This window comes from Lagenorhynchus albirostris, chromosome 15, assembly GCF_949774975.1.
Source record: "Lagenorhynchus albirostris chromosome 15, mLagAlb1.1, whole genome shotgun sequence".
In the NCBI taxonomy this organism is placed as follows: domain Eukaryota; kingdom Metazoa; phylum Chordata; class Mammalia; order Artiodactyla; family Delphinidae; genus Lagenorhynchus; species Lagenorhynchus albirostris.
The window spans coordinates 83,504,964-83,525,616 of record NC_083109.1 but is presented as its reverse complement, the minus strand read 5'-3'; the positions used below and the strand labels follow the sequence as shown (position 1 = coordinate 83,525,616).

The window sequence follows — 20,653 nt, the reverse complement described above, 5'->3', positions numbered from 1 at the left end:
TCCCCGTCCCCAATTTCCTCTGCATAGTAGCAAAGAAATTCTTTTAAAACATACTCTTTTGCAGAAATCCAGTAATAGCTACACAACTCGCCCCAAATGAAGTCAAAGCCCTCGCCGTGTCCTGTAACACATCATTTGGCCCCTGGCTACCTGTCTGATGTCACCTCCCACCAGCATCCCTCTCAGATGCTCCCCTGCCACCACTCTGGCCTCCCTGTTTTCCTCAGAGCACTTCCAACAAACTCCTGCCGCAGGAACTTGGCCCTGTGGCTGTTCCTTCGCCTGGAACCCCCAGGAGCCACATGACTCACCTCCTTCCTTCTTTATCTGCTCTAATGCTGACATCATCAGAAAGGCATTCTCCAACCACCTTTTACAAGAGCACACCCCCGCTCTCTATCTCCTGTTTTAGTTCTTTTCACCATTCTCGTCACCACTGGATGTGTAAACTTATTTATTCACGTCTCCTCCTCCTGCTAGCTTGTAAGCTATAGGAGCTCAGGAACAGTGTTTGTTCATTGGTGTATCCCCGACACCAGGAGCGAGGGTGGCACAGAGTAAAAATATCTGCAGAATGAATTAATAAATGCCTGTGGGGAAAACTGAAAAGAAAATAGTCCATGAAAATGGAGAGAAGATGAATACTAGAAAGGAGAAACCAAGAACAAAGGTCAGGAGGCAGGCAGGGGGTCAACACTGGGCACAGAATGGTCACCTTCCCTAAAAGTCAGGCCAGAGAGGAAAGCGCTGGTACTTAAGAGTGGTGGATGGAAATGTGGTTCAGGTTATCTGAGGCAGGCTGGCTCGCCGTTCAGTTACTTCCCAAGGTCTGAAGCCCCTACACAGAAGTACTGAGACAGACACCAAAGGTCTCAACTTCTGGACCAATCCATCTGGGTCTGCTTTTCCAGTGGCTTTTTTTTCACCTGATAATGACTAACTCACCTGGATCACTCCGGCATGGAAATGCTCTCTCTAATGGCCATGGCTCTTCTCCTTGCTCTAGCTTGAAGATCACCTCTGGTTTGCTGACGCAGTACCCTGTGAGTGAGATACAGGGTTAAGACTTCAGACAAGTTGCTTGGACATCGGGGGCCCTGAAGGACAATGAAGGTGCCGGTTCAGGAGTCACATGATAATGGTGCCCATTTGAACCTTTATTTAGGGACGTGAGAACAGAAGCCTTCTTTCTGTGCTCAATAGCAGCACTCATTTCTGACCCGTGAGGTGTGCAGATATCATAAAGCTCCGCCAAGGGCTCGTAAGCTTTGGCGGCTAAGAAACAATGCACACGCTGAGGCGCTACACAGGGAAGACGCCTCACCCACGGAGACCAGCATCACATCCCGGTACAGGGTCCTCCGCATGCAGGTCAGCTGTAGCCTCTCATCCCAGGTGAAGTCCACAGGCACGTCCTTGAATGACACGGATCCCTGGCCAGCACACTTCTGTTCAAGCCAAAGAGATCAGTATTGGGTGATGTGAGAGAGATGGGAAATAATTCTTAACATGTTGATTTTGAGAGTTTACCATAAATATTATATAGGCTGCCTATTCTATACCTTGTTTTGTGGTTTACTTTGTGGGATAAAGTGATATCATAATAGGAAAATCCAGATTGTAGATTAACTTATTAATTCAAACAAAAAAAACTGAAGTTTCTACCATGTGTCTGAAACTATCCTAGCTTGCCAAGAATATTGACCTAAATCAATCTTTTTTGTTTTTCTTTGTTTGCGGTACGCGGGCCTCTCACTATTGTGGCCTCTCCCATTGCAGAGCACAGGCTCCGGACGCACAGGCTCAGTGGCCATGGCTCACAGGCCCAGCCGCTCCACAGCATGTGGGATCTTCCCGGACCGGGTCACGAACCTGTGTCCCCTGCATCGGCAGGCAGACTCTCAACCACTGTGCCACCAGGGAAGCCCCTAAATCAATCATTTTTATTTGGCCTTTAAGAAGCTTAAATCTGGGGAGACGGGCTAAACATGAGTCAGCCTCTCATGCCAGAGCACAACCTAAAACAAGTTAAAGGAAATTTTCAGCTGCCGTGCATTGCGAATAATCACATTGTTAATCACTCAGCGTCTCTGTGCTTTGAGTCTCTTCTCTGTTGATTCACTTTGTTACAAAGCAGAAACTAACACACCATTGTAACGCAATTATACTCCAATAAAGATGTTTTAAAAAAAAAAAAAAGAAGCTTAAATCTTGGTAAGGAGAAAAATCATACCTATGAATACTTATCGTGTAATAAGGTATTATTAGAGCTATGCTAGAATCAGTGTTATATAATGTAGGAGATATGACTATTTTGTATTGTCAGGTCGGGATTCACAATAGCAGATCTTCATTAATGTGGTGCAAGCACATACACAAAGTCAAAGAGGTATGAAAAACAGCAGTATGACAGGAACAGGGGAACAGGGCAGGGCCACAAGAAGAGGAAGAACTGCAAAGGTGTTCAGCAGCACATTGTGCAGTAATTCTGGACTCATCCGTGTAGCTGAGTGGTCTCCAAAATACTTCATCACCATCCTGGCAGTAAAGTTTTGAGCACCCTCAATTTATTATTTTTAATAAGTACTATATACATTCTGCTAATCCACATGATAATAAGCTTAATTTATCTTTTTTTTCCTCATTAAAAGTTTAAATGTAATCAACCTGTTTTCCTCCCAATGGAGAAGAAAGCACTGGGATATCTTGTGCCTCCACAGGTGGGAGGTGTGACCACTGAAGAAATGAGGAGCTGGTGAAGACACACATGCAATCACCATGGTAGCTGTAACGTTTACATTAAACAGCAGCAAGGAAGATCTCAAATGAACAACCAAACATTACAATTTAAGGAACTAGAAAAAGAACAAATTAAACCCAAAGCTAGCAGAAAGAAGAAAATAATAAAGATTAGAGCAGATGTAAACAAAATAGAAAACAGAAAAACAGAGAAAATGAAACCAAAAACTGTTTTTTAAAAAAGATGAACAAATTTGACAAACTTTTACCTAGATGGAATAAGAAAAAAAAAGGAAAGACTCAAATTACTAAAATCAGAAATGAAGATATGAACGTTACTACCGATTCTGCTGAAGTAAAAAGGATTATGGGAGAGTACTATGAACAACTGTACAATAAATTGGATTACCAAGATGAAATGGAAAAATTTTTAGAAACATAAAATCTACCAAGACTAAATCATGAAGAAAATAGGCACACTGAATACACCTATAACTAGTGTGGAAATTGGGTCAGTAACCAAAAACATCCCGACAAATAAAAGTCCTGGACCATGGCTTCACTGGTTCATTTTACCAAACATTTAAAGAAAAGCTGGGCTTCCCTGGTGGCGCAGTGGTTGAGAGTCTGCCTGCCGATGCAGGGGATACGGGTTTGTGCCCTGGTCTGGGAAGATCCCACATGCCGCGGAGCGGCTAGGCCCATAAGCCACGGTCACTAGGCCTGCATTCCCGGAGCCTCTGTTCCGCAACGGGAGAGGCCACAACAGTGAGAGGCCCGCGTACTGCAAAAAAAGAAAGAAAGAAAGAAAAGCTAATACTGGGACTTCCCTGGCAGTCCAGTGGTTAAGACTCCACGCTTCCACTGCAGGGGGCATGGGTTTGATCCCTGGTCAGGGAACAAAGATTCCACATGCTGTGCAGCACAGCCAAAGAAAGAAAGTAGAGCTAATACAAATCCTTCTCAAACTTTTCCAAAAAATTGAAGAAGAGCGAATGCTTCCTAACTCATTCTATGAGGCCAGCATCACCCTTATAACAAAGCCAGACATAGATGTTGCAAGAAAACTACAGACCAATATCCCTTATAATACTACAAAGCTACAGTACTAAAAATGGTGTGGTATTGGCATAAAAACAAACAGACAAAAGGAATAAAATAGCCCAGAAATAAACCCTCAAATTTATGCTCAAATGCTTTTTGACAAGGTTGTCAAGACCACCCAATGGGGAAAAGATAGTCATTTCAGCAAATGGTACTGGGAATACTGAATATCCACATGCAGAAGAATAAAGTTGGATCTTTACTTAACCTCAAATAAAAAAATTAACTCAAAATGGATCAAAGACCTAAATGTAAGACTTAAAACTATAAAACTTTTAGAAGAAGACAGGGCAAACGCTTCATGACTCAGTATCTGGCTATGATTTCTTGGATATGACACCAAAGGCACAGGGAACAAAAGAAAAAACAGACAAACTGGACTCCCTGAAAACTAAAAATGTTCTGCATCAAAAGACACTATCAGGGCTTCCCTGGTGGCACAGTGGTTAAGAGTCCGCCTGCCGATGCAGGGGACACGGGTTCGTGCCCGGGTCTGGGAAGATCCCACATGCCGCAGAGCGGCTGGGCCTGTGAGCCATGGCCGCTGAGCCTGTGCGTCCGGAGCCTGTGCTCCGCAATGGGAGAGGCCACAACAGTGAGAGGCCCGCGTACCGCAAAAAAAAAAAAGATACTATCAACAGAGTAAAATGCAACCCACAGAATGGGAGTAAATATCTGCAAATCATTATGTCTGTTAAGGGATTAATATCCAGAATATATAAAGAACCCCTAAAACTAAACACCAAAAACTCCCCGAACATCCAATTCAAAATGGACAAAGGACCTGGACATTGCTCCAAAGAGAATACGCAAATAGCCAATAAGCACATGAAAAGATGCTCAATATCACTGATCATTAGTGGAATGTGAATTAAAACTACAATGAAATATCACCTCACACCCATTAGGACGGCTACTATGAAAACAAAAAACACAACAAAACACAACCACCACTACAAAATAACAAGTGCTGGAGAGGATGTGTAGCCATGGGAACTCTTGTGCACTGTTGGTGGGGATGTGAAACAGTACAGCTGTTACAGAAAAGGGTGTGGCAGTTCCTTAAAAAATTAAAAACGGAATTACCATATGACCAAGCAATTCCACTTCTGGGTATATACCCAAAAGAACAGAAAGCAGGATCTTAAAGAAATATCTGGGGCTTTCCTGGTGGCGCAGTGGTTGAGAATCTGCCTGCCAATGCAGGGGACACGGGTTCGAGCCCTGGTCTGGGAAGATCCCACGTGCCGCAGAGCAACTAGGCCTGTGAGCCACAACTACTGAGCCTGCGCGTCTGGAGCTTGTGCTCCGCAACAATAGAAGCCGCGACAGTGACAGGCCCGCACACCGCGATGAAGAGTGGCCCCCGCTCGCCACAACTAGAGAAAGCCCACACACAGAAACGAAGACCCAACACAGCCAAAAATAAATAAATAAATAATTTTTTTTAAAAAAAGAAATATCTATACACCCATGTCCATAGCAGCATTACTCACATTAACTAAAATGTGAAAGCAACCCAAGTGTTCACTGACGAATAAATAAGCAAATGTGATATGTATATACAATAGAAAGGAAATTTTCACATATGCCACAACATGGATGAACCTTGAGGACATTATGCTAAGTGAAATAAGACAAGCACAAAAGGACAAATACTACATAAAACCATTTATATGAGGTACTTAGAATAGTCAAAATCACAGAGACAGAGAATATAATGATGGTTGCCAGGGGCTAGAAGGAGGAAGGAATGTGAAGTTATCGTTTAATGGGTACAGAGTTTTAACTTTATAAGATAAAGAGTCATGTGGATGGGTGGTAGTGACGGTTGCACAACATTATAAATGTACTTATTTAACACTACTGAATACTTAAAATGGTTAAAGTGATTTTTTTTTTATTTTTTGGAGTATAGTTGATTTACAATGTTGTGTTAGTTTCAGGTGTATAGCAAAGTGTATCAATTATACATATACATGTATCCACTCTTTTTTAGATTCTTTTCCTACGTAGACCATTACAGAGTATTGAGTAGAGTTCCCTGTGCTACACAGTAGGTCCTTATTAGTTATCTAAAAATGATAAATTTTATATGTGTATTTTACCACAACAAAAAAACTGGGGGAGTGGGGGGGGAACTCCATTAAAGATAAGAGTTTGAACACCCCTCCCCACCATGTACATGGATGGAGAAAGACACACCATGATAATACTAATCAAAAGAAAGCAGGAGTGGAGTGGCTATATTATTTTCAGACATAGCAGACTTCAAAGTAAGAAAAGTTATCAAGGATAAAGAAAGTCATTCATAATGATACAGGGGTCAAATCTCCAAGAAGAGGTAACAATCCTTAACATGTATGCACCTAACAACAAAGTGTCAAATACATCGGCAAAAAGTGATAGAACTACGAGGAGAAACAGATGGAATCTAATGTTGGAGACTTCAACACAGCTCTATCACAAACAGTGGGCAGAAAATCAGTAAAGACACAAAGACAAACCTCATTTTACTGTGCTTCACAGATACTGCCTTTTTTTTTTTTTAATACAAGTTGAAGGTTTGTGGCAACCCTGCATTGAGCAAGTCTACTGCCGTCATTTTTCTAACAGCATCACTTTTTAAATTAAGTTACGTGCATTTTTTTAGGCATAATGTTATTGCACACTTAACAGACAACAGTACAGTGTAAACATAATGTTTTTTTGTTTTTTTTGCGGTACTCGGACCTCTCACTGTTGTGGCCTCTCCCGTTGCGGAGCACAGGCTCTGGACACGCAGGCTTAGCGGCCATGGCTCATGGGCCTAGCCACTCCGTGGCATGTGGGATCTTCCCGGACCAGGGCACGAACCCGTGTCCCCTGCATCAGCAGGCAGACTCTCAACCACTGCGCCACCAGGGAAGCCCTGTAAACATAATTTTTACAGGCACTGGAAAACCGAAAAATTTGTGTGACCCATTTCATTATGATATTCGCTTTACTAGGATGGTCTGGAACCAAACCCACAATATCTCTGAGGTTTGCCTGTAGTTGAACTCAACAACACCATCAGTCAATTGGCTCTAATTGACATCTATAGACTGCTTCATCCAACAAAAGCATAATACACATTCTTCTCAAATTCACATGGAATATTCACCAAGATAGACCACATTCTGGGCCATAAAACACACCTTAATAAATTTAAAAGAACAGAAATCATACAATGTCTAACCTCTCAGACCACAATGGAATTAAACTATAAATCAGTAACAGAAAGATAGCTGAAAAACTCTAAAATAACAAGAAGATTAAACAACACATTTCTAAGTAACACATGGGTGAAAGAAGAAATCTCAAAAGAAATTTTAAAATATTTTGAACTAAATGAAAATTAAAACACAATTTATTGTGTGAGGCAGCAAAATCAATACTAAATTTGTAGCATTGAGTGCATATATTTAGAAAAAAGAAAGATCTAAAATTAGTCATCTGGGCTTCCCTGGTGGTGCAGTGGTTGGGAGTCCACCTGCCGATGCAAGGGACACGGGTTCGTGCCCCGGTCCGGGAGGATCCCATATGCCGTGGAGCGGCTGGGCCTGTGAGCCATGGCCACTAAGCCTGCGTGTCCGGAGCCTTGCTCTGCAGCGGGAGAGGCCACAACAGTGAGAGGCCCGTGTACCACAACAAATAAATAAATAAATAAAATCAGTCATCTAAGATTCCACCTTAGGAAACTATATGAAGAACAAATTAAATCAAAAGTAAGCAGAAGAAAAGAAATAATAGAAACTGGAGTAGAATCAAAATGAAATTTCAAAAGAAACTGAAAATAGGAAATCAATGGAGAAAAATCAATGAAACCAAAAGCCGATTCTTTGAAAAGATCAATAAAATTAATAAACCTCTAGCTAGACTAAGAAAAAGAGAAAACACAAATTACTAATATCAGAAATGAAAGTGGGGATATAACTACAGATCCCATTGACATTAAAATAATAAAGAAATATAATGAGTAACTCTCTGCCCACAAATTTGACAATGATGAAGTGGACCAATCTGTTCAAAGTCACAATCTACCCAACTCACACAGAAACAAATACACAATCTAAATAAGGCTGTATTTTTAAATTGAGTCAATAATTAATAACCTTCCAAAACAAAAAGAACCAAGCCTAGATGGGTTCACTCATAAATTCTACCAAACACTTATGAAAGAAATTATACTAAATATCTACAATCTCTTTCAGAAAATAGAAACAGGGAACAGTTCCTACCTCTTTGTCTCAAGACAAAGACATTACAAGATAATAAAACCACAGACAAATATCTCTCATGAATATAGATGCAAAAATCCTTCACAAAATATAAAAAGAAATACACACCACAATGGGAGAGGCCACAACAGTGAGAGGCTCACATACCGCAAAAAAAAAAAAAAAAAAGGATCCGTTTGCCAACGTAGGGGACATGGGTTCAAACCCTGGTCCAGGAAGATCCCACATGCCGCGGAGCAACTAAGCCTGCGCACCACAACTACTAAGCCTGCGCTCTAGAGCCCACGCTCCACAACTACTGGAGCCCATGCACCATAACTACTGAAGCCCACACGCCCTAGAGCCCACACACCGCAACTACTGAGCCCACGCGCCTCAACTACAGAAGCCTGTGCGCTCTAGGGCCAGTGTGCCACAACTACTGAGCCTGCATGCTGCAACTACTGAAGCCTGTGCCCCTAGAGCCCATGCTCCGCAACAAGAGAAGCCACCGCAGTGAGAAGCCCATGCACCACAAAGAAGAGTAGCCCCTGCTAGCCGCACCTAGGGAAAGCCCACACACAGCAAAGAAGACCCAACACAGCCAAAATAAATAAACTCTCAGTAAACCAGGAACAAAGAGGAACTTCCTCAACTTGATAAAGAAATCTACAAAAGCCTACAGATAACATCATACATAATGGTGAGAAACTAGCAGCTTTCCCACTAATATAAGGAACAAGGCAAGGATGTCCCCTTTCACCACTCCTTTTCAACACTGTACTGGAAGTCCTAGCTAACGCAACAAGACAAGAAAAGGAAACAAAAGGTATACTGATTAGGAAGGAAGAAATAAAACTGTCTTTGTTGTCAGATGACAAAATCGTCTATGTAGAAAATCTGAAAGAATCACCAAAAAAGTCCTGAAACTACTAAGCGATTATAGCAATTTTGCAGGGCACAAGGTTAATATATAAAAAATATATATAAAATATATCATTTTTCTATATAACATCAATGAACAAGTGGAATTTGAAATTAAAAACAGTATCATTTACATTCACTCACCCCCCAAATGAAATACTTATGTATAAATCTAACAAAATACATACAAGATGTATATGAGGAAAACTGTAAAACTCTGATGAAAGAAATAGAGGAACTAAATAAATGGAGAGATATTACATGTTTGTGGACAGGAAGACTCAATGTTACCATGATGTCAGTTCTTCCAAACCTGATCTACAGATTCAATGAAATCTCAAAATCCCAGTCAATTATTTTGTGGATATCAACAAACTGGTTCTAAACTTTTAAAAAGGCAAATGACCCAGAATAGCCAAACAATATTGAAAGAGAGGAACAAGGTTGGAGGACGGACACTACCTGACTTAAAGCCTTACTGTAAAGCTACAGTAATCAAGACAGTGAAAGAATAGACAAATAGATCAATGAAACAAACTGGAGATCCAAGAAATAGACCCACATACATGTAGTCGACTGATCTTTGACAAAGGAACAAAGACAATACAATGGAGCAAAGACAGTCTTTTCAAAAAATGGTGCTGGAATAACTGGACATCCACATGCAAAAAAAATAATCTAAACACAGACTTTACACCCATCACAAAAGTTAACTAAAAATTGATCACAAACTTAACTAAAATACAAAATTACAAAAGTCTTAGAAGATAACACAGGAGAAAATCTGATGACTTTCAGTTTAGCAATCACTTTTTAGACACAGCACCAAGGGCATGATCCATGAAAGAAAGAACTGATAAGCTGTACTCCATTAAAATGAAAAATTTCCACTCTGTCAAAGACACTGTCAAGAGAGTGGAAAGACAAGCCACAAACTGGGAGAAAATATCTGCAACAGACACATCTGATAAAGGACTATTATCCAAAATATACAAAGAACTCTTAAAACTCAACAATAAGAAAACAAACAACCCAAGACTTTAAGGGACTGCTTACCAAACAAGATATACAGATGACAAACAATAAGCATATGAAAAGATGCTCCACATCACATGTCATTAGGGAACTGCACATTACACCAATGAGATTCCACTATACACCTGTTAGAATGCCCAAGATCCAGAACACCGACAACACCAAATGCTGGTGAGGATGTGGAGCAACAGGAATTCTCATTCACTGCTGATGGGAATGCAACATGGCACAGCTACTTTGGGAGATAGTTTGATGTTTGCTTACAAAGATAAACATGCTGTCACCGTACAACCCAGGAATCATGCTCCCTGGTATTCACCCAATGAAGTTAAAAACTTATGTCCACACAAAAACCTGCACACAGATGCTTATGGTAGCCTTACTCTCAACTTCCCAAATTTGGAAGTGACCAAGATGTTCTTCAGTAGGTGAATGGATAAACTGTGGTACATCTAGACAATGGAATACTATTCAGCACTAAAACAAAATGAGCTATCAAGCCATGAAAAGAAGCGAAGAAATCTTAAATGAATATTACTAGGTCAAAAAAAGCCAATCTGAAAAAGCTACATACTGTATGATTCCAACTATACGACATTCTGGAAAAGGCAAAACAATGGAGACAATGAAGTGGTTGGTGGGGGGAGGGGAGGCAGGGAGGGAAGGGAGGGATGAACAGGTGGCGCACAGAGTAGTTTTAAATGCAGTGAAACTACCCTGTATGATACTATAATGGTGAATACATGTGACACATTCATCAAAACCCACAGAATGTACAACACCAAGAGTGAACCCTAATGTAAACTATAGATTTTGGGTGACAATGATGTGTCAGCATAGGTTCATCCACTTTAACAAGCGTACCGTCTGGTGGGGATTGTTAATAATGGGGAAGGCTGTAGGTGTCTGGGGGCAGGTGGTATATGGGAAATCTCTGTACCTTCAGCCCAGCTTTGTTGTAAACCTAATACTGCTCAAACAAACACGAATTCTTACAAAAGCAACAATAACGAACATACTCCACCTTGCATGATCCAAGATAGCATTCAGAGAAGGGAAAGGAGACCCCAATTCTCCTGGATGGCCCTGCTCTGTATTCAGGTAGGGTGATTATCCAGTCAGAGCAGAGTTTGCTTCCCAAGCCTACCATTTGCTTATTCAGCCACAAACACGTGATGAGCACCTACCAGGAGCAAGGCACAGGGCGAGGAACGGAAAATATGAAGATGAACACGGCATGAACATGGACTTTGAAGGGCTAATGGCCTGTCAGCACAGACACAAACAGGTAATTTCCACGCAATGGACAAAGTGCAGTGACAGGGGCAGCAGGGGCATTGTGGAGCACAGAGGGGAAGGGCAATTAATCCAGAGGGGGACAAAGAAAGAGGAGAAGGGCTTCCTGGAAGAGATCTCCCCCAAGTTAGCTCCTGAGAGATGAACTGGAGACTCAGGAAAGGAAGTGGAACAGGGCTCCCAGGTCAGCCCACAGGACAGAGACGTGAGTGAGATGCACAGGTGGGTGGTAACCGGATGTGTTCAGGAAGTTATGTCAGGTTTGGTGTCACTGGAGACCACTGTTACATGTTTACTCTTTAAATGTCACCTTCTCTAAACTGTGAACTCCATCAAAAAGGGACCAGGTCTCTACATCGTTCTGAGCAGAGTCTGTGGCACACAGTTCAGTACCTCACACACTAATCAATCACTGTTGAATAAAATGTAGAATATGAGAATTTTTTTTAATATTTAATAAAACAAAGAGAAATAAGAAGTGGTTCTGTTCTCAACAGCCTTAATTTCATGATAAGAACTCAGCCTTTCCCCTCTGGAGGGCCAGAAGCTATTCAAGTGGTTTAAGTGGCATCATCTGAATAGCATTTCAGATTCCTCAGGAGGACAGACTTAACCTCGGGGAGAAAGAAGCAAAAAACTGTTCCAACAGTGCAGGGGAGAGAAGATGAAGCTCTGATAAGGGGAGAAAGAATTAAGCAGAAAACACAGGTTTAAGAAATGATGACATCTTAAAGGTAGTAGAGCCTAGATGCTACCCAGGATGAGGTGAGGGGTGGGAAGAATAGGATGAATCCCATTTTGGTGGCTTTTTATCTATTTCCACTTTTCCATCTTAACATATGAACACCCTAAAAAAAGCCATGAAATCCACTGGAAAATGAAATAGGGAATAGAGAAAAGAAATACTTCACCTGGGATTTGTTCATTTTCTGTTGTTCTTGGAAGACTGTCAAAACCTGGGAAGGCATTCCTGGAAAAGGAGGAAAGAGGAACAGGATGATGAGAGCTCCTCAACGCTCTTCCTAAAAACTTCCACACGCCAGCTGGGTAACCTTTAATCCTGGAGAAGGAGAGGAAGGTTAACACCTGCCCCTTTGTGACTCCTTAAACCCACAATGTTCCCTACTCCTTTAACTATTTATGTTCCCCTCTCACTAACACAGAAGTATTTAAAGCAGAATTATTAAGCATATGATAGCATCTCAAAATATGAAATATGATGCCTTCATTAAAACATATAGCAGGGGGAAAAACCCTAAAGGCTATTTTGCGTAACTGTTTTTCTACCAAGATGTTAACCCCCTGAGTCCGAGAATCCTCATAAAGTTTTGAAAAAAGGGACAGGTGCCTTAAACTTGTTTTTTTAAAAAGAAAAACTGTTTCTTCTAACTTGCTTTTTCTCAAAAGGATTTTTTTTAATATTTATCTTTTTTTTTTTTTTAATGGCTGCACCTGGTCTTAATTACAGCACAGGGGATCTTTAGTTGAAGCATGTGGACTTCTTAGTTGCAGCATGCATGCAGGATCTAGTTCCCTGACCAGGGATCGAACCCGGGCCCCTGCATTGGAAGCATGGAGTCTTACCCACTGGACCACCAGGGACATCCTCAAAAGGATTTTTTTAAGAGGAAATGTGTTTCCGTGAGATCGTGTGGACAGCACATGCCAGGACTTCTATGTGCCTCTTACTGATTCTTCACAAGTCATTTCCCCTTTCAGGCTTTTTCCCTTCTGTCAAATGAAAAAAAAAAAAAAGATAATCCTGGCAAACCGTCTGGGAACTACTACTCTTGACTCTAAGAACAGGAACGACAGAAACCAGCTTCTGGAAAGAACTGGTGGAGAATGAAGGGAGGGGAGGTTGCCATTGGGGGTGGGGTTAAAGATAAAAGCTTCCCAGCTGCGGAATCCCCCAGCATCCCACCACTCCCGCCACATATCACACTCAGTCCCAGCTCCCTTCTGTCTTCCAAAGTGACTCACAGCTGATGGTGGTGAAATCACTCAAGCCTCCGCCCTCCGGGCGATACACTCCTTTTCTGGGTTTCTTCCGCTTCTCTTCTGAAGCTCCGATGCGTCTTGGGTCAGAGGCTAGAGGGAGCGGGGGTTCTTCCCTGTGAGATTCCCGTTCCTGGAGTCCCCCTCCTTCCGGCTCAGTAGAGATGCTCTGTTCCAGTAGAGCCTAGGGGACAAATTCACTTCAGCGGGAACCTTCATCCGGGTGCCATATCTGCCTCTCTGAGAACACGCAGCTCCAGAGACCTCAGGCCGCACTTCTACGACCGCAGAGGAGGCTGAGGACAAAGGCGGGCTGGCCGCGGCTTAAGTGCCCTCGGCCCCTGGACGGCACAGCTGCGGGGCGTCTCCGTCGCGGCCGGAGGCTGCTCCGGACAGCGCTGGGCCAGACGGATACCAGTCTAAGGGAACTAAGGAAACCCGGGATGCACACCGCCGCCGCAAGCCTCGGGCACACACGCTTCGGTTACGTATTCGGGCCCGAGGAACGCGCGCCACGCCGCGCCGAGAAGCATCACGGGGCTAGTCTTACCTCGCCGGGCTGCGAGGCCCGATGGGGTCTGTCGCTCAGTCCTCTGGGCCGCGTTCGGGCCGCCTCGGCGATTACGAGGATGGAGACCCCGCAGCCAGCGCGGCCTCTCCCACAAACGCGGCCCTTCCCGCGCGTTCGCTCGGGACCCCCAGTCTCCCTCCATTCAGTGTGGACGCGGCCCAGGCGGCGCTGCCTCTGCCTCCGCCCCGCGCCCCTCTTCGCAGCCTCGGGAGGCCCGCGCTGAACAGGACGCCGACCTCCAGGGCCTACCGCCCGCCCCACGCGCGGCCGCGCCCAGACAGCCCCGAGACCACCAGGGAGCCCCGCCGAGAACCTACGCGCGCCTGCGCACAGAGCCCGACGCCGATATAGGTCCTCGCCGAGCTCCGCCCACTGTGGGGCGGGGCCTGCGCGGGGCCCTTCCCTCTCCACCCCCAACCCCCCCCACATCGCCCCAACTCCCACAACCCTGCCGCTCCCCACGTCATCCCCACCTCTCCTAGTCCGACCTCACCTGCCCCTCCCCCTACACGCCCCCGCCCCTACATCACCCCCACAGCACCCTAGCCCCTACCGCTCTGCATCACCATCACCCCCACCTGGAGATGACGGGCCTCCTCGCAGCCGCCAGCTAGAGAGAGATTTAAGAACACAGATGAAAAAGTTAACCAAATTAGCCCAGCCAAGCAATTTTTTTTTCTTTTTTTCTTTTTTTTTGGCATTGCTGCCGGGCTTGTGGGATGTTAGGTCCCCTACCAGGGATGGAACCCGCCCCGCCGCAGCGAAAGCTTGGAGTCCTTACCACTGGACCGCCAGGGAATTCCCCAAGCAATTTTTTTTTAATGTGAAAGAAAAAGAAGTAACGGGGGTGCAAAATTTAAGATTCAATACACGAAAATTGAAGGTAAGTCAAAATTCACACAAGTGAAGTGGGGTGGGGGGAAGTATCTCACACATTCTCCCAGAGATGACTGTGCTGAACCGTTAGGCACGCATCTTTCTGACATTTTTACCATAAGGAAAAAATTCAAAAGGATCATGAGCTAGAGAACAGGCCTAGGAGAAAGGGTATTTAGCACTTTACCAAATGGTAAAGGGGCCTTTGGGATTGGTGGGGAGTATTCAATATACTATGTTAGCTCAACCAGTGACTGCACTCAAATACAATTAGTGTTAAACTCCTAGTTCACACATTAGGATAAATGAGTTTTACCTGGATTCAACATTTTTAAATTCAAAAGAAAATTCTTAAAGCATAGTGAATTTTAGAAATATATAATCAATAGGGAAAACATACGACAACAGAGAAACCATTAAACTAAAAACTGTTTTTATTTTAGAAAGTTACACATTTCAGTTTCAGATTAAAAATTGCAACTAAGTTTAAAGAAAAACTAAGAAAAGGTCTTTATAACATATATAAGAAACAAAGACTTTATAATTTTAATGTATTAGCAGCTTTTATAAATCATTGAGAAGATCAACATTATTGTCACTTCTTTAAGATATGAAAAGGGAATTAAAAGACAGGATGTATCAATAAGTGAACAATAAATATATTTAAAAGTCTCGTGATAAATAAAAGACATCAAAATTTAAGATATTTTTTGAAAATAAAATTTGAAAAGAATAAAATAATAGGAATATCCAGGACTTCCCTGGTGGCGCAGTGGTTAAGAATCCGCCTGTCAATGCAGGGGACATGGGTTTTATCCCTGATCCGGGAATATCCCACATGCTGCGGAACAACTAAGCCCGTGAGCCACAATTACTGATCCCGTGAGCCACAACTATGGAAGCCCACGTGCCTAGAGCCCGTGCTCTGCAACAAGAGAATCCAATGCAATGAGAAGCCCACACACTGCAACGAAGAGTAGCCCCCGCTTGATGCAACTAGAGAAAGCCCGCACGCAGCAACGAAGACCTAACGCAACCAAAAATAAGTAAATAAATAAATAAATAAAAGAACAGAACTTAAGGCCTGTTGGGTTGAGCTACTCAGAATCTGAGGTCAGTGATTTGTCACAGCAAAGCCTAAGACACTGTACCAAGCTCTTCCCATGTGTACCTCACAGCAACCCTATCATGTAGAAGTGCTGCCCTATATATGTGGGGAAACTGAGGCTTTTAGAGGTTCAGTCACCTGCAGAGGTCATAAAACTGTGACCATTTCCCTCAAATCCAACTCTTAAGCATAACGCCAGATTCGTACCACTAACAAAAGTACCGGTTCCGCCATGCCGCCAGACAAACCTATGGGAGCTCCATCCAAGGGGCCACATCTCTCTTTGACCATGAGGAAGGACAGACATCCAGAATAAAGAGGCCAACTGAGTCAGAAGAAGAAACATGAGCCCGTATTCTCATGATGTCTTCTTCCCTCCTCTTACACCTAAAAAGTGAGAACAGAAGTGGGTAAGGACACAGCTGCATCTCTATCACTTTCCGTCCTTCACCTTTAAGGAGAGGGAAGAAAGCACTCATTCCCTGAGGAAATCCACCTGGACCCTCCCAGAGCTCCCTCTCTGCCCTCCTCCTTGGGGACTAGAGCATCCGATAATGCTCTTTCTCCATATTTACTGAATAAGCTGGATTTCAGCCCAAAGGCCCTGTATCTGTGAGGGACACTGACCCTATTTTTAGGAGAGTCTCGAGGAGCATAGAAAGGGCAGAAATTCAGAGCCACAAGAAAAGCAACCTCGTCCCAGGGCACTCGGTTAAGTTAGGGGGAAAACATTCAACTTTGTTTTGAAAGGAAAAGCATGCACGTGAAGTCCTAGGTAAATTCAGACGCCCAGGCTGGATTCGAACCCCAGAGACCAGGATCTTCCATCACCCCAGGTTTGAGTCCCACTGATGTCCCAGGTCAAGGATCAGAGGCAGAGGTGAGCTCCTCCAGACTTGACTTGGACCCACAGGGGCACTGGGAGGGGTCAAAGCCTCGGCCCGGTTAGGGAGACCCCGCTTGCGGGTCCCCCACCTCTGTGCTCCGTGAGCAGGCCAAGGAGAGGACATCAGCCTGGGCCCGGGAGCAAAAGAGGTCGGGAAAACTGCCAGGACCTGAGGCGAGGCATGCTGGGAGTCACCCCCGGGGTCCTGCCGCTCCCTCCAGAGAGCTGAGCCACCCGCTGGCCTCTGGGCTCCACCGCGGGCTGACTGACGAGGGCCTGGGGGAAGGAAGCAAGATGGCGGCCGGGGAGAAGGCGGGAAGAACTTCAGAGACTCAGCCAATCCAGAGGGAGAATTGCCTGGACAGCCTGCCTCAGCCAATCCTAGGAGAGCAGAATGGCTCTTGGGAACTCTGCCTCAGCCAATCCTGAGGGAGCAGTATCGGCGTGGAGAACCTGACTCCGCCAGTCTTGAGGGAGCAGTCCAGCGACGGGCCTGCCTCAGCCAACCCCGAGGGTGCATAGGGCATACTGGGCAAGCTCTTCAACCAATGAGAGAACGTTGTTCATCCCTCCAAGGTCTCTTTGTAAAAACCACTTTAGGCTGCATACGTTTTTTCTGGGGTTGCAGGAACTGGTTTTTCACTCAGACATGAGCTTGTCTTAGGAAATATAAGTTCTCGGTAATTAATGTTTAACAGTAATGTCGTCTGAGCCAAGAAAGACTACCTACTTGGTTCTTTCTCTCCCACAAACCTGTATTCCTGGGAAAATCTCCCAGGATTCTCCAAAGGATTTAAACCATCGCAAAATGAGAATTATAGGGAATTTGGGGAAATTGTCATGCAAGCATCCTTATTTAACACCTGAAATTGGCTGTGCTGTCAATAGGATTATTTTTCTTTTACTGTATTTTTTAAGATAAAAATTCACTTTTTAAAGAAGGTACAAAAAACGGATTTCAGGACAACTAAGAAACAAATTTTACTTTTATTTGCAAGTCATTTGATTCCTATACTATTTTGCTTTCTATGTAGGTGGTAATATTGCCTGCTTACTAAGAAATAAATTCCTTTATTAAAACTTTCCTCTGAGCCTCCGTGTTTGTAACAACAGTAAGAAACAACACAGTTTTTTTTGTTTGTAGTACGCGGGCCTCTCACTGTTGTAGCCTCTCCCGTTGCGGAGCACAGGCTCCGGACGCGGAGGCTCAGCGGCCATGGCTCACGGGCCCAGCCGCTCCGGACGCGGAGGCTCAGCGGCCATGGCTCACGGGCTCAGCCGCTCCGCGGCATGTGGGATCTTCCCGCACCGGGTCACGAACCCGTGTCCCCTGCATCGGCAGGCGGACTCTCAACCACTGCGCCACCAGGGAAGCCCAAGAAGCAACACGTTTTCAGCCCTCACTACTAACCAGCCAAGAGCCATTCTAAAAGTTTCTACTCATTTGATTCTAATGACAAAGCTGGGAGGTAGCCATTGTGTTGAGGCAAGAGAGGCACAATTTTATTGAGGTAGAAGTGACATACAGTGAATTGAACTCGTAAAGAAGTATACAATTTCATAAGTTTGGGTGCATGTATATAGCTCTAAAACCATCACATCAAGATAATGAACAGATCAGACTCCAAAAAGTTTCCTCATGCTCCTTTATAATCCCCCACCTCTTACTTCTCCCTGCCCCCCCAACCCCCGCCAATTCCCAGACAATCACTGCCTGATCTTTCTGTCGCTGTAGATGATTTTGCATTTTCGAGAATTTTTGAATTTTATCTAAACGGAATCATACGCCTTTTTGAATGGCCTCTTGAAGGCAACATCATTATTTTGAGGTTCATCAATGTTATTGAGTGTATCAATATTGTATTCCTTTTAATTGTCAAGTTGTATTCCACTGCATGAACAAACCATTCCTTGTTTACCCATCCACCTGTTACTGGACATTTCATCCACCTGTTTCCGTTCATTCATCTTATGTAAATACCTAGGAGTTGAAGAGCTGAGTCATATGGTAGATGTATAGTTAACACTTTAAAAACTGCCAAACAGATCGTTTTACATTCCCACCGGTGATGTATGAGAGTTTAAGTAGCTCCACACGCTTGCCAGCATTGGCTCTGGTTAGTTTATTTAGTTATAGCCATTTTCATAGGTGGGTAGTAGTATCCTATCATGGTTTAAATTTGTATTTTCCTAATGACTGATAATGCTGAGCTTCCTTTCACACGCCTAACTGCCATCCACGTAGCTACTTTAGTGAATTGTCCAAATCTTTTGCCCATTAAAAAAAAAAAATGGGGTCCTTTGTTTTCTTATTATAGAAATTTTAGAGTTTTTTTTAAGTTGAAATGCATAATTTAATTATTAGAAATAATCAGTAAATCTTTATATCCACTAATGGAATAAAATACAAATTACATAGTCAGCACGATTCAGTGCTTACAAGCTATGAGGAGAATGCAAAACAATAAAGAACAGCTGCTCAGTTAATCAAACATTTCCATCTTTATTAACTGGAGAACTATATGGCAATCATTTAAATTGAAAAGAACTGTGTTTAGTGGGTAATACATTTAACCATTCCAGATACTTTCTTCAGTGAAATATTTATTTTCATCCTGTTATCAGATTATTTTTATTGTTGAGAACTTTTAAAAATTGAAGTATAGTTAATTAACAATTTTATATATTTCTGGATACAACCCCTGTATCAGATATATGACTTGTAAATATTTTCTCCCAGTTTTATCATTCTCTTAACAATGTCTTTCAAAGTTCTTGATTTTAATAAAGTCCAATATATCATTTATTTTATTTTACGAATCTTGTAACTAAAAAAACTTTGTCTAACATTTCTAAATGTTCAGAAAATTTTCTCCTATGTTTTATCAGAAGCTTCACAGTTTTAGGTTTTACATTAGGTCTCTGATCTAATTTGAGCTGGTTTTGGTACCTTGAGAGAGGGGTGGATAAAAATACAGTTTAATCCAGTGTTCCAATAGGAATTGAGAAGAATAGAATGATGGAAAGGCAATATTATAAGGTACGGTCTAAGAACTTTACAGATTTATGAAATATGTTCATACATCAATTCAGAAAATAAAATAGGTTCTGTGCCAGACAAAATTTAAAAATACACACCTTCCCATTAGACTGCTGTCTTCTTTTATTAATAGGAGTTTTTTGAGTATTTTAGACATTGCAAATATTTTCCCCCTCTGATATCTGTTTATTGAGTTTATCTCTGGAGTTCTTCATAGTACAAATTTACAAACCTTGAAGTAATCAAATTCATCAATTTTTTGCCTCATGGCTATGTATTAGAGTTTTGTTCAGTCCTTTCCTACCCTGAGGTCACAAAGATATCACCTACATTTTGTTCTGATAATATTAAGGTTTTACTTTTACATTCAGTTCTTTAATGTATCTGGCATCCACTTCTTTATACAAGGTTAAATAGTAATCCAATATTATCAGCCAGTTGCCCTAACATCATCTGCCGAACAGTCTGTGCTTTCCGCCTATTGGTAGGGTAAGTTACCCCCTCTTTACGCTTCTTCCACAGAAATTTATCAAGGCCTTCAAAAAGCTCAACTGACCATATGTGCGTGGGTTTATCTCTGGGCTTTCTATCCTGTTCCATTGATCTATCTTTCTGTTTTTGTGCCAGTACCATACTGTCTTGATGACTGTAGCTTTGTAGTATAGTCTGAAGTCAGGGAGCCTGATTCCTCCAGCTCTGTTTTTCGTTCTCAAGATTGCTTTGGCTATTCAGGGTCTTCTGTGTTTCCATACAAATTGTGAAATTTTTTGTTCTAGTTCTGTGAAAAATGCCAGTGGTAGTTTGATAGGGATTGCATTGAATCTGTAGATTGCTT

The 20,653-nt window shown here is 42.9% G+C and overlaps 1 long non-coding RNA gene across 9 annotated transcripts; it reads right to left on the bottom strand.

The window, feature by feature from the left end:
* Nucleotides 1-591: 591 nt before the first annotated feature.
* LOC132504808 (uncharacterized) lies at nt 592-14,215 on the bottom strand. 9 transcript variants are annotated; one of them, XR_009535105.1, is made up of 7 exons: nt 13,888-14,215; nt 13,323-13,521; nt 12,924-13,070; nt 12,251-12,399; nt 11,068-11,226; nt 1,325-1,448; nt 592-1,041 (listed from the first exon to the last, which is right to left on the bottom strand). It is a non-coding gene; the product is annotated as an uncharacterized LOC132504808 (long non-coding RNA). The 9 variants fall into 9 exon arrangements; XR_009535098.1 differs by having other exon boundaries at nt 592-1,448; XR_009535107.1 differs by lacking the exon at nt 11,068-11,226.
* Nucleotides 14,216-20,653: the final 6,438 nt, after the last annotated feature.